Here is a 13,019-nt window from a genome sequence, read left to right as displayed (position 1 = left end):
TCACAATATATTTCCTTTTCACCAAGGTTTTCTTTTTTGTATGCTGATGATAATAATAAAAAAAAAAAATGTGCTTACACAAGTTTCCTCTAGGAGGTACTCTTCATAAATGTACAAAAAATATACAATAACATAAGATAAACTAAACAATATATCACCAAACTATTATAAAACAAGTATAAAAGTCCAAAAATACTCCAGGGGGGGAGTAAAGGCAGATCTCTGTCATAGGAAGGTCATGATCCTGGAATTCAAACGATCTGAAAGGAGAAAACACAGAGGCGCACATGGGCACCTCTATGTTTTCTCCTTTCAGGTATGCTGATGATAACTGAAGAGAAAGTTTACACTTTATAATTGTTAAATTATTCAGAACAAGTAGTGATTTCCATGAACGTGTTAATTAATTTCTTATTTGTACCTCTACCATAGATAGCATCTATCTATCTATCTATCTATCTATCTATCTATCTATCTATCTATCTATCTATCTGTTTATACATTTATAACTCTTAAAGGGCCAGTAAAAAAACACACCAAATAATGTTATATAATTCTGAACATTGAGCGGGTCTGTTTTTTTCCTAAGTGCATCGGGGACGCTGTCTAGTCACAGCACACCACATTAAACTGAATGTAGCTCGCTCCTGCTACCAGACCAGAGCAGGGGCGAGCTACATTCAGTTTAATGGCGTGATCAGGCCGGCTGTGACTAGACAGCGTGCCCGATGGGCTTAGTAAAAAAAACAGACCGGCTCAGTAGAGCCAGGAGCAGCGTTCTGTAAAATTAATTTTCGTAAGAAAATATCTGTGAAATCCTTTGCTTTTAATTCTTGCTCCATAGTGCTTTCTAAACAGATTAAAGCAGTCCTGACTAAAGTCATAAGGCTTTTCCACATCTGATGAAAAATAGAAAACTATATCAAATCTACACAGAAACTCTAGACAGCAGCTCAGCATCAGCAAATGTTCTGTCTCTTTCTCACAGGTTCTACCTAGCAGGCCCAGTACACACTGTTTAACAAGTGGTTATTGCTAATTATCAGCTGCAGATAAGCAAGGTCTAGATTGTGGGGAAAACCTGCACTGGATTCCTCACCTGCAAACTGTGGAGGGGATTAATGCTAGTGTAAAGCTTGACTATGCTTGGAACATCCTTCTGCCTTACTGAAATGTGAAGCTAGAGTGTATGAGTTTGCAACACTGTTGCTAATGTTTGGGTGGGAATATCTTACCTAATAAGAGCTTGGTGAAGTAGTACAACTTCCTCTTTAAATTCAGTCTTCAGAAGAGAGTATTTTCATATCCTCGAATGGAGTGTCCTAGGAGGCATTCTTTTACACCAAAACGCATGACGTAGACTTCTCCTGTAGCCTGGCGAGTACCTGTTAGAGGGGGAGAGAGCAGACGTGTTAGAGAGAGGGAAAGTCCATCTGTGTCCTAGCTTGGCTCCCTAACCATGTCAGGCCTGTCTTCCACACCGGTCTTGCCCCTGTCGCAAGCAGGGGGTTGTGAGTAGCTAGAGTATGTGGAGCCCGTTACAGGGGTGGTGGTGAAAGGGGGGCTGTCAGAAGCATTAGATGCCGTCTCTCAGTCTGGGCCCAGTGGGAGGGGTTCAGATGTGCAGGAGCATGGGGTGTAGCCTAGCTCTGGCTGTGCGTAACTTCCGGTTGGGCAGCGGCGTGGCTGGGGGCTCCAGACACGAATGGCTAGTTGGGTGTCTGGAGTCAAGGTGGGTGGGCCCAATCGGGTGGGTGGGGTCAGGCGGGTGAGCGGAGTGGATGGAGCCATGAGGGTGTGATTCCATATCGGGATGGGCAAGCAGTTGGTGTCAGTGAGTCATCTCATAAGGGAATGTGTCTAAATGTGAGTGGAGCATGTGGAGTAGCATCTGGTGAAGCGGGTGGGATCCATCCTGTTAGTGGGCAGATTGTGAGAGCATTGAGCCCTCCTGCTTGGAATCCTGGTACTCCCGGCTCTGTCGTTTCTTTTCAGGATCCTTCCAGGAACGTTAGTGGTGGAAGCAGGTCAAGGACTTGACCTTATGAATACAGCAGGCGAGAGTGGACAACCAACATCTCAGGCCAGCGGAGCAGTGTCGATTCAGCCAGTACATGCAGCAGGTAAACCTCTCGGGGTAACGGGGGTGGACAATTGCAAGTGATTCTGGCTCTGAGAGAGATGACTCCCTGGGCCAGGTGTTCAAAGCACAAAAACAACCCCTTAAATTGTTACACAATCAAGTGGCAAGTCAGTAAAGGCAGGAATCTAGGTTGGGAACAGAATTACCCCCTTAGAAAGCAGCAGGTCAGGTGAGTGCAGGGGGGTTGACAGGTTTCACCCAGGGTCCGGTAGTCCCGGTGGTGCCCAACAGGAAAGTGGCAACACAAGGGAATACATATACCTGCATTGTTCATTCTCTTCATTTTCATCTGAAGAGCAAAATTGCTAGGAAGATTAGGTAAGGGAAATATGTAAATATATTTGAGTTGTTGGTAGAAGCATATAGAGCCAAGGAATGTAGTGAGGTTGGTATAGGCCCCAAGAAGGTCAAGCTCCCTGAGACCATGGATGAATGGCGGAGATGTTTTCCGGTCTTGGCTTCATACTATGTCGAGGCCAGGCCTGATCAAGTGCTGGAGGTCTGGAAATATCTGGACACAATTGAACCCACACTCAAACGCTACTGGGAGGGTGCCTGGCAGTCATATGATGCTGACTTTAGGCGCAGGATGGTGGGGAATCCATTGTTAATGTTCGGAGCCACGTACATGCACCTTTGGCAATGCCTAGGTGCAGAGAGGTCACCATCACCCCCTCCAGGTCTGAAGCGTAGTCCATTTAGGCAACCAGGGGGAGTTAAAAGGATAGGTCAAGAGTGGTAGTGGTACACTGACGGAAAGTCTGACATGGGAGTGAATTGCTCCTTTCAACACTCCTGTCTGTACTGTGGCACCCCACACCCCGGGATTGAATGTTCAAGAAAGAAGGAGGGGTCAGCAGGGAGAGGGACAGGCAGGGGAGTTGCTGGCCAGAAGAGTGCCAAATCCTCTGAAGCTGGACTCCCTTGAGCCTTGGTTCATGGCTTACCCGAACAGGAATGCGGCTGTATTGCTACTTAAAGGCTTTCCGTATTCTGGTATTGGGTAAGGTAGAGGGTGCCCTGCAGAATAGGAATTTAAAGTCAGCTTATGAGCATTCTCCGGCTGTCAGAAAGAAGTTGGAGGAGGAGCTGACATTAGGCCGCATGGCAGGCCCTTTTAGGGACCCCCTCTCCTGGGTTTGGCTACTTCACCTTTGGGTGTGGTTCCCAAGAAGGAGACAGGAAAACTCTGTCTAATTTATCACCTGTCATAGCCGAAAGGTAGGTCGGTGAACGTCTGCTCGCGTTTTATCCAGCATCCTTTAACTTGATGGGTTGTTGGTTCGAAGGTTCCTATTTTGTTGATTGTTGTCTACCCATGGAGTGTTCGGTCTCTTGCGCTTTCTTTAAAATATTCAGTACATTTCTACATTGGGCTGTTTCAACAGCCACAGGTGGGGGATTGATTGCTCACTTTTTAGATGACTTTCTTTTAATAGGTAGAGCAGGGACAAACAAATGTTCGAGTTTGATGTCTGTCATAAGAGAGCTCTTCTCCTGCTTTGGGGTGCCCCTAGCAGAAGAAAAAACCCAGGGTCCATGCACGTGCCTGACTTTTCTGGTTATTGAAATAGATATGCAGGCAAAGTTATGCCGGTTGCCCAGAGAAAGGTGGAGCGTATACTATCTGTGGTTAAAGCGGATGCAGTGGCGAAATGGTTGCCGGTCAAAGACCTGCAGTCACTTTTGGGCTTACTTAACTTTGCTTGCCGTGTAATTCAGATGGGCAGAGTGTTTAACTGTAGATTGGATGCTCCTTTGGTGGGGGGAGGCTGTGAGCATAGGAAGTGTCACATTTCTGAGGATATGAATGAGGATTTGAAAGTTTGGTTGTTGATTCTGTCTGACTTTAATGGTACCTTGTTATGGAAAGATGAGTGGGTGTCATGTCAGGCCTTGCACCTATTCACTGATGCAGCAGGGGCGCATGGTTATGGTGCATATTTTGAAGGAGATTGGAATGCCAAACTTTGGCTGCAGTCTTGAGTAGAGTGCGGTTTGACTAGAAACTTGACTCTGCTCAAACTATTCCCCATAGTGGTAGTTATTGAGTTATGGGGGGTACGTTTAGCTGACAGATCCTTTATTTTCTGGTGCGACAATATGAGGGTAATTTTTGCCATCAACAAACTTTGAGCTTCCTCCACAGTGGCAGTGAGATATCTACGCTGTGTTATGGTGCCTGCAGTACAATATTGACTTCTCGGCACGCTACGTGCCAAGTGTGAATAATGTGATTGCAGACCCTTTATCCCGCTGTCAATGGGATCAATTCATGAGGCTGGTGTCTGGGGCCGCAAGAGTAGGTTGTTCTTGTCCTTCATTTCTTTGGCAGGTGGCCGAGGGTGGGATGTGCTGAATTCCTTGGTGAGGGCATCGCTGGCTCCAGCTACCTGTCGTTCCTATGTCAGGCATTGGGCTGAAAGGGTAGCATTCAGTGTGAATAAGGGGGTCCCCCCAGCTTTTAGTTCCCCTGGAGTGTTGTTGGAATGGCTGGTATGTCTGAAAGGGAATGGTTGTAAGAAAGGGGCTGTTCAGGGCCATTTAGCAGCACTGTCCTTTTTCTCTAAGTTGAGGGGTTTCCCTGATCATACAAGGTCCTTTTTAGTATGGCAAGTAGTTAAGGGTTGGGTTAGAATTGAAGTGCGCACAGTGGATCATAGGGAGCTGATCACTGCGCAGAGATTGCATGTTTTGCTTGCAGTCACCTAGCTTACGAGTTTTGCGGTACAGCTATACCACTGAAAAATTGGCCATTGCGCGTGGAATGGCCTTGAACGCATATTACGAGTTGAGGCAGTATACCTATAACGCAAACATTCTAGCCTTTAACACATCATCCATTCCGCACTCAAACAAATGACGTTTGAGTGCGGCATATTCATAGCGCCGGTATTACAGGTTGTGCGTTCAGGCTAAAATGCTTGCATTACAGCCTATACCGACACGATCCATAACTTCATGTGAGAGCAGAAGTTATGGATTTTGTGTAACAAAAATGTTTCACAAAACTCATAACTAAAATGTTACAAAGTACACTGACACCCATAAACTATCTATTAACCCCTTAAACCGCCGCCCTCCAGCATCGGAAATACTATTTAAAACTTATTAACCCCTAATCTGCCGCCCGCCCACCCACATCGCAACTATTAAATACATTTATTATTATTATTATCGGTTATTTGTAGAGCGCCAACAGATTACGCAGCACTATTACCCCTAATCTGCCACCCACCCACATCGCCAACACTATTTAAATATATTACCCCTAAACCGCCGCTCCCTGACATCGCCGCCACACTAAATTAAACTATTAACCTCTAAACCTAACACTCCCCTAACTTTAAATTAAATTTGCAATATAACTATATTTAAAGGGACACTTTCATGATTCAGATGCAGCATGTAATTTTAAACAACTTTCCAATTTACTTCCATTAAAAAAAAAATGTGCACAGTCTTTTATATTTACAATTTTTGAGTCACCAGATCCTACTGAGCATGTGCAAGAATTCACAGACTATACGTATATGCATTTGTGATTGGCTGATTGCTATCACATGGTACAAGGGGAGTGGAAATATACATAACTTTGAAATTTGTTATAAAAAAAATCTACTACTCATTTGAAGTTCAGACTAAGTGCTATTGCATTGTCTTGTTATCTTGCATTTGTTGATTATGCAAATCTAATGAACACTGGTCCTTTAAATAAATAAAAATTTACCTGTGAAATAAAAACTGAAATCATTAAAAATAAATATTAAACTATAAATTAACGTAACCTTACTATTCTAATAGAATAAAAAAAATCAATAAAAAATCCTAAATGACAAATTAAAAAAAAACTAATCCTATGAAAAAATTTAAAAAAATCTAACATTACAAAAAACAAACATTAAATTACAAAAAAATAAAAAAACACTAAGATTACAAAAAAATAATAAATAAAATTATCAAAAATAAAAAAAATTACACCTAATCTAATAGCCCTAAAAAAATAAAAAAGCCCCCCCCCCAAAATAAAAAAGCTGCCTAGCCTACAATAAACTACAAATATCCCTTAAAAGGGCCTTTTGTAGGACATTGCCCTAAGTTAAACAGCTCTTTTACCTGTAAAAAAATACAAAGTTCTCAACAGTAAAACCCACCACCCAACCAACCCCCCAAAAAAAACCTAACTCTAAAAAAAAAAAACCAACTAAGCTACCCATTGCCCTTAAAGGGACATTTGTATGGGCATTGCCCTTAAAAGGGTATTCAGCTCTTTTACACTGCCCTTAAAAGGGCATTCAGCACTTTTACAATTTGCCCAAATCCCTATAATGAAAAAAAACTTCCAAAAAAAACAACTAACACTAACCCCAGAATATCTACTCCCAGTTCCTGAAGTCCGGACATCCATCTTCATCCAGGCGGCAAGAAGTCTTCATCCAGGCGGCGATATCTTCTTCCATCCCGGGGTCGTCTTCTATCTTCATCCTGGCGGGGTGGAGTGGAGCTATCCTAGAAGCTAATGCCATCCTGCGCGGAGCGTCCTATTCATACTGTCACCGCCATACACTGAAGCTTCAATGCAAGGTACCAGTTTTTAAAATGGCATACCTTGCATTTCTATTGGCTGATTTGATTCTTCAAATTCAAATCAGCCAATAGGATGAGAGCTACTGAAATCCTATTAGCTGATTGTAATTTTAATTTAAAGTTAGCGGGGGATGTTAGGTTTAGGGGTTAATAGTTTAATTTAGTGTTTTGCGATGTCGGAGGCCGGAGGTTTAGGGGTTAATAGGTTTATTTAGTGGCTCCGATTTTTAAGGTCAGAGGGGTTATTACGTTTATTTAGTGGCGGCGATGTGGGGGGCTGGAGGTTTAGGGGTTAATAGGTTTATTTAGTGGCGGTGATGTGGGAGGCGGGAGGTTTAGGGGTTAATAAGTTTATTTAGTGTCGGGGATGTGAGAGGCCGGAGGTTTAGGGGTTACTAACTTTATTATAGTGTCAGCGATGTCGGGGAGCGGCGGATTAGGGGTTAATAACTTGATTATATTGTTGGCTATCTCGGAAGGGAGCAACGGATTAGGGTTAATAACTTTTAGTAGTGTCAGTGATGTCGGGGACGGCGGATTGGGGTCTTTAGAGGTTTATGTTAGGGTGTTAGGTTTAAACTTCATTTTCTTTCCCCCATAGACATCAATGGGGTTGCGTTATAGCGATCACTATTCCGCACTTCAGGCGTTAGATTTTTTTCTAACACTCTCTCCCCATTGATGTCTAAGGGGGAAAGCGTGCACAAGCACATCAAATCAGCCCTCGGCTTTTGTGCGGTATTAACGCACCATAACACACAGCAGAAGGAGGCTTTTCAGTAACTCGCAATGTCAGCACTATGGAGAGTGAAATAACACAACTTTTTTTGCGTTATTTTCGTACCCTGTTTAGCGCAAAACTCGTAATCTTGGTGAGTGTTACCAGATGTGTGTGTGGACGAGTTTTAAATCAGTTTGTTTTGTGCTGCCTTTTCCTTGGCATTTTTTGGGGTTCTGAGAGTGGGTGAGTTAGTAACTCAGTTCAGAATATCAGCAGGGGCTGGTGTACAGGTGCAGTATGTGGGAATGGATGAAGGGATATTATTGTTGTATATCCCCCGGTCTAAGACCGATCAGGAAGGTGAGGGCGTGTGGCTGTCCATTCAGGAGCAAACTTGTCAAGAGTACTGTCCGGTGAAGTTGGTGTCTGAGTATTTGATTCATGCTGATGGCGCAGTTTTGGATTCATACTGATGGTTCGAATTTATCAACATTTCAGTTTAGGAGAGTCTTAGGCTGGGCAGCAAATAAAGCTGGACTTAATCCTGAATTCATTACCCCCCATTCCTTTCGTATAGGCGCAGCGACTAGTTCAGCAGAAGAAGGGGTGAGCACTCAGGAGATTCAGAGGTTAGGTAGATATCAAGTCTTTATTAGGCCTTTAGGAAGTGCGAGTAGGGGCAGCAGCTAAAGTCTAAGAGCAGTACATGTTGTTCTTGTTATTTTTGTTCTTGTATTGTTTTAGGTGTAAGAAACCCTCCAGTTAGAGCATGGATAGTGGGACATTCATATGTCCATTGGGTGGCCATTCATGCATTGAAGTGTGTGGGCGGCCAGCAGCTGGGACTATATCCATATGGGGTTTCTATTAGATGGCTTGGGAGAAGGGGAATGCTTTGAAAAGATTTACTGGGGTGTCTCGAAGATGCATTTTGCCGATGGGGAAGTCCATCTCTTATTGTTCTGCATTTGGGGAGCAATGATGTGGGTTCAGTTCCAGTGCTAGAGTTAGTGACTATTGCACAGTCTGATATACGATGAGTGAAAGCTTGTTTTCCAGGTGTCAGGGTTGCATGGTCCAACATGATCGCTCGTTTGAATTGGAGGCATGTAAGAGTGCACAAAACTGCATATATAATTAGAAAGAAGTTCAATATGGACATAGGAGGAATGATTGTGAAGGAAGGCGGTTTTGTGATCAGGCATGATAACATTGTAGGTGATTGTAAACGCCGCTATAGAGCAGATGGCGTACATTTATCTGACGAAGGTTTGGACTTATTCCTAGTCAATTTGAAAGAGGCCTTGGTTCATTACGTCTTGTAAGGCCTTGTCAGGTGTGGGTGGCGACAAGAGCTCCAATAAGTATCTCTAATTTTTATGGTTTCTGCATGGGAGTTTGCAAAACTGTTGCTAATGTTAGGGTCGGTATATTTTACCTTATAAAAGTTGGATGAAATAGTACAACTTCCTCTTCAGATCCAGTCTTCAGAAGAGAGAATTTTCCAAGGCCCATTTCCAATTTCCCTCCCTTTCATTTACATTTAATTTTGCAGGTTTCTAGGGGCGTCACTGAGTTTCGGCAACCTCTAGGGTGGCTTTAGTTGCTTTGGTTGGAGCATATCTAATCAGGCTCGCTGTTGTAAGCCCAATGCGTTAATTTGTAGCTCCCCCTTGGAGGTGCTTTTTGCAGCCTATTGCACCAATAGAGCACTTAAGGATTGAAGCAGTGAAGTTTGAGTGACAGTACTAACTGACATTGCGGGGTCACAGAAAAATTATTTTTATGGTTTGCGCATGGGTGTGCTTAAGCTAATGGGAGGGGCAAGATGTTGCAAGTCGGAGCTTGTAGCGCCTCTCCCCACGGGTCTGCTGACCTGTAAACCCCTAGCGGATGATGCCAGCAATTTGAAAGGCAAAGCTTGGCAGGGGCTTTGCAAAGACCGAATTGGGCCGTTGACCTCTAGATGTTTGTTATAATTTAATTTCATACACCTAGATTACGAGTTGTGTGTTATGAGTCAAATAGCAGCTTTTCCCTAATGCAGCCATTACAAGGCTTGTCGGTATAGGTGTACCGCAAATCTTTTAGCCTATAACGCAACGTCAGTACCGCACTCGTAAAAATTACGTTTTTTGGGGATTCTAAAAAGCGAGAGTTACAGCCTTACAGCCTAAAACGACAAGATCTGTAACGCCATCTAAAGTCAGTAGTTATGAGTTTTACACTACAAAGCTGTAACAAAGTGTAAAAAGTACACTAAACACCCATAAACTACCTATTACCCTCTATACCGAGGCCCTCCCGCATCGCAAACACTAAATTAAATTTCTTAACCCCTAATCTGCCGCTCCCAATATCGCCGCTGCTTTAAAAAATATTAACCCCTATTACGCCGCTCCCTGACATCTTCACCACTATACTAAAGTTATTAACCCCTGAACCGCCACTCTTCCGCATAGCAAACACTATTTAAATATTATTAACCCCTAATCTACCGTCCGCCCACATTGCCCCCATTATACTAAAACTATTAATCCCTACACCGCTGCCACTATACTAAACCTATTAACCCCTAGACCGCAAGCCCCCACAACTAAATATACTAAACTAAACTATTATTATTGGGGTGTTTTTTTGTTTTTTTTTAAAAAAGGGTATTAGAATAGAAATAATCTTTATTTGGATAATTTTGAAAAAATTTTTTTTAATGGTAGGTTTTTTTATTTTTTGTAATGGTAGCTTTTTTTTTTTTTGTAATGTTAGGTTTTAGTGTAAGGCAGGTAAGGTTTTATTTCACAGGTAAGTTTGTATTTATTTTAGCTAGGTAGTTAGTAAATAGTTAATAACTATTTACTAACTAGTCTATCTAGTTAAAATAAATACAAACTTACCTGTGAAATAAAAATAAAACCTTAGATAGCTACAATGTATTTATTAGTTATATTGTAGCTACCTTAGGTTTTATTTCATAGGTAGGTATTTAGTTTTAAATAGGAATTATTTAGTTAATAATTGTAAATTTAATTTAGATCTAATTTCATTATGATAAAGTTAGGGCATGTTAGGGTTAGGTTTAGGGTTAGGGTTAGGATTACGGTGACATTAGGGTTAGGTTTAGGGGTAATATAGTTTAATTTAGGTTGTTTCAATGTGGGGGGCTGGCGGTTTAGGGGTTTTTAGGTTTATTTAGTGGTAGTGATGTGGTAGGCCAGAGGTTTAGGGGTTAATAACTTTATTTAGTTGCGGCGATGTTGGGGAGTGGTGGATTTGGGGTTAATAACTTTAATATAGTTGGGGTGCGATGGAATAGGGGGTAATAACTTTAGTATAGTGGCGGCGATATCGGGAGCGGCACATTAGGGGTTAATAATTGTATTTAAGTGTCGGCAATATCGGAAGTGGCAGATTAGGGGTTAATAACTGTAGGCAGGCATCAGCGATGTCAGGGGCAGCAGATTAGGGGTGTTTAGACTTGGGGTTTATGTTAGGGTGTTAGGTTTAAACTGTACTTTCTTTTTCCCCATAGACATCAATGGGGCTACGTTACGGAGCTTTTGTTTCTGCAATCGCAGGTGTTAGACTTTTTTTTTTGCCGTCTCTCCCCATTGATGTCTATGGGGAAAGTGTGCACGAGCACGTCAAACTCTACTTGTTTTTGGTGCGGTATGGAGCTCAAAAGCTCCATATTACCCACGCAAGCTGTTTTTTTTTAAAACTTGTAATGGCATTGCTATAGGCGGTTAAATAACGCAACTTTTGTTATGTTCTTTACTTTCCCTATAGCGCTCAAAACTCGTAATCTAGGACCTCTGATGCCGCCACCTAGTGTTAAAAATTGAAAAAAGTTTAGTAGAAAATTTGTGCCTGATTTTCAATATATTTTAATTTTCCAGATGGTTGTTTGTGTTTTATTTGGTTATGAGGAATGGAGGTAATGGCAATTTAACGCTTATGGCCCATAATACACAAATGTATAGTACATTTTTAAATCCATATATGCATTTCTAAAGTTTTTTTTCTTTTCTTTTATATTTATGTGATTTTTTTTATTTATTAAATACCATGGGCTAGATTACAAGTGCCGCATAAACAGTTTTGCGCTAGCGCAATTGCAATTTTGCGATTAATTTTCAATCCGCTGATATTACAAGTTCATCGCCTCTTATGCTTCATTCCTTTCCGCGATCAAAGAGCTGTGGTAAACTATTTTCCAAAATTAAAAAGTTGCACTTAACACAACAAAAATACATTACCAAGTACACTTACACACATAAATAAACTATTAATCCCTAAACAGCAATCCCACCACATCGCAAAGTACCTAAATAATCTGTTAACCGCCATCTGCACACATTGCAAATAATACTATTAACACGTAAACTACCATTCCCCCAGATCGCAAAGTATCTAAACTATTAAACCCTAAACCGCCATCCCCCCACATCGCAAAGTATCTAAATAAACTATTAGCCCCTAAACCGCCATCCCCAACTAACATCTAAACCTCCTAACCTAACACTCCCTACCTTAACCCAAATTAAAATACCCCTAAATTAACAACAACAAAAATCCTATCTACCTTAAAATAAAAAAACTTACCTGTAAAATTAAATAAAACCTAATCTTACCTTTAAAAAAAAAAAGCTACCATTACGCAAAAAACTACCATTAGAGAAAAATAAAAAACCTACCGCTACAGAAAAAAAATAATATTACAGAAAATAAATAAATAAATTACCAAAAATAAAAAAATAATCCTATTCTAATACCCCTTAAAAAACAAACCCTAATCTAAAAATAAACTACCAATAGCACTTAAAAGAGCATTTTGTAGGGCGCTCCATCTTCTTCCTTAAAGGGACACTGAACCTAATTTTTTTCTTTTGTGATTCAGATAGAGCATGCAATTTTAAGCAACTTTCTAATTTACTCCTATTATCAAATTTTCTTCATTCTCTTGGTATCTTTATTTGAAATGCAAGAATGTAAGTTTAGATGCCGGCCCATTTTTGGTGAACACACTGTGTTGTTCTTGCTGATTGGTGGGTAAATTAAAAAGTTGCTTAAATTTGCATGCTCGATCTGAATTATGAAAGAAAAAAATTTGGGTTCAGTGTCCCTTTAAGGCGGAGGTCCATCTTTATCCAGGCGGAGGTTCATCTTCATCCAGGTGGCTTTCCATCTTCATCCAGGCGGAGGTCAGCTGCAGTGGTCCTCCTCTACAGACCTTCAACACAGAGGTCCTCTTTATGCTTATATACATATAATTTTGTGTATATAAATATATTTACACATAAATAAATATGTTTAAAAAAGTATACATATATACAGGGAGTGCAGAATTATTAGGCAAGTTGTATTTTTGAGGATTAATTTTATTATTGAACAACAACCATGTTCTCAATGAACCCAAAAAACTCATTAATATCAAAGCTGAATAGTTTTGGAAGTAGTTTTTAGTTTGTTTTTAGTTATAGCTATTTTAGGGGGATATCTGTGTGTGGAGGTGACTATTACTGTGCATAATTATTAGGCAACTTAACAAAAAACAAATATATACCCATT

Source organism: Bombina bombina, chromosome 2, assembly GCF_027579735.1.
Source record: "Bombina bombina isolate aBomBom1 chromosome 2, aBomBom1.pri, whole genome shotgun sequence".
Lineage (NCBI taxonomy): Eukaryota > Metazoa > Chordata > Amphibia > Anura > Bombinatoridae > Bombina > Bombina bombina.
This window is presented reverse-complemented; position numbering follows the sequence as displayed.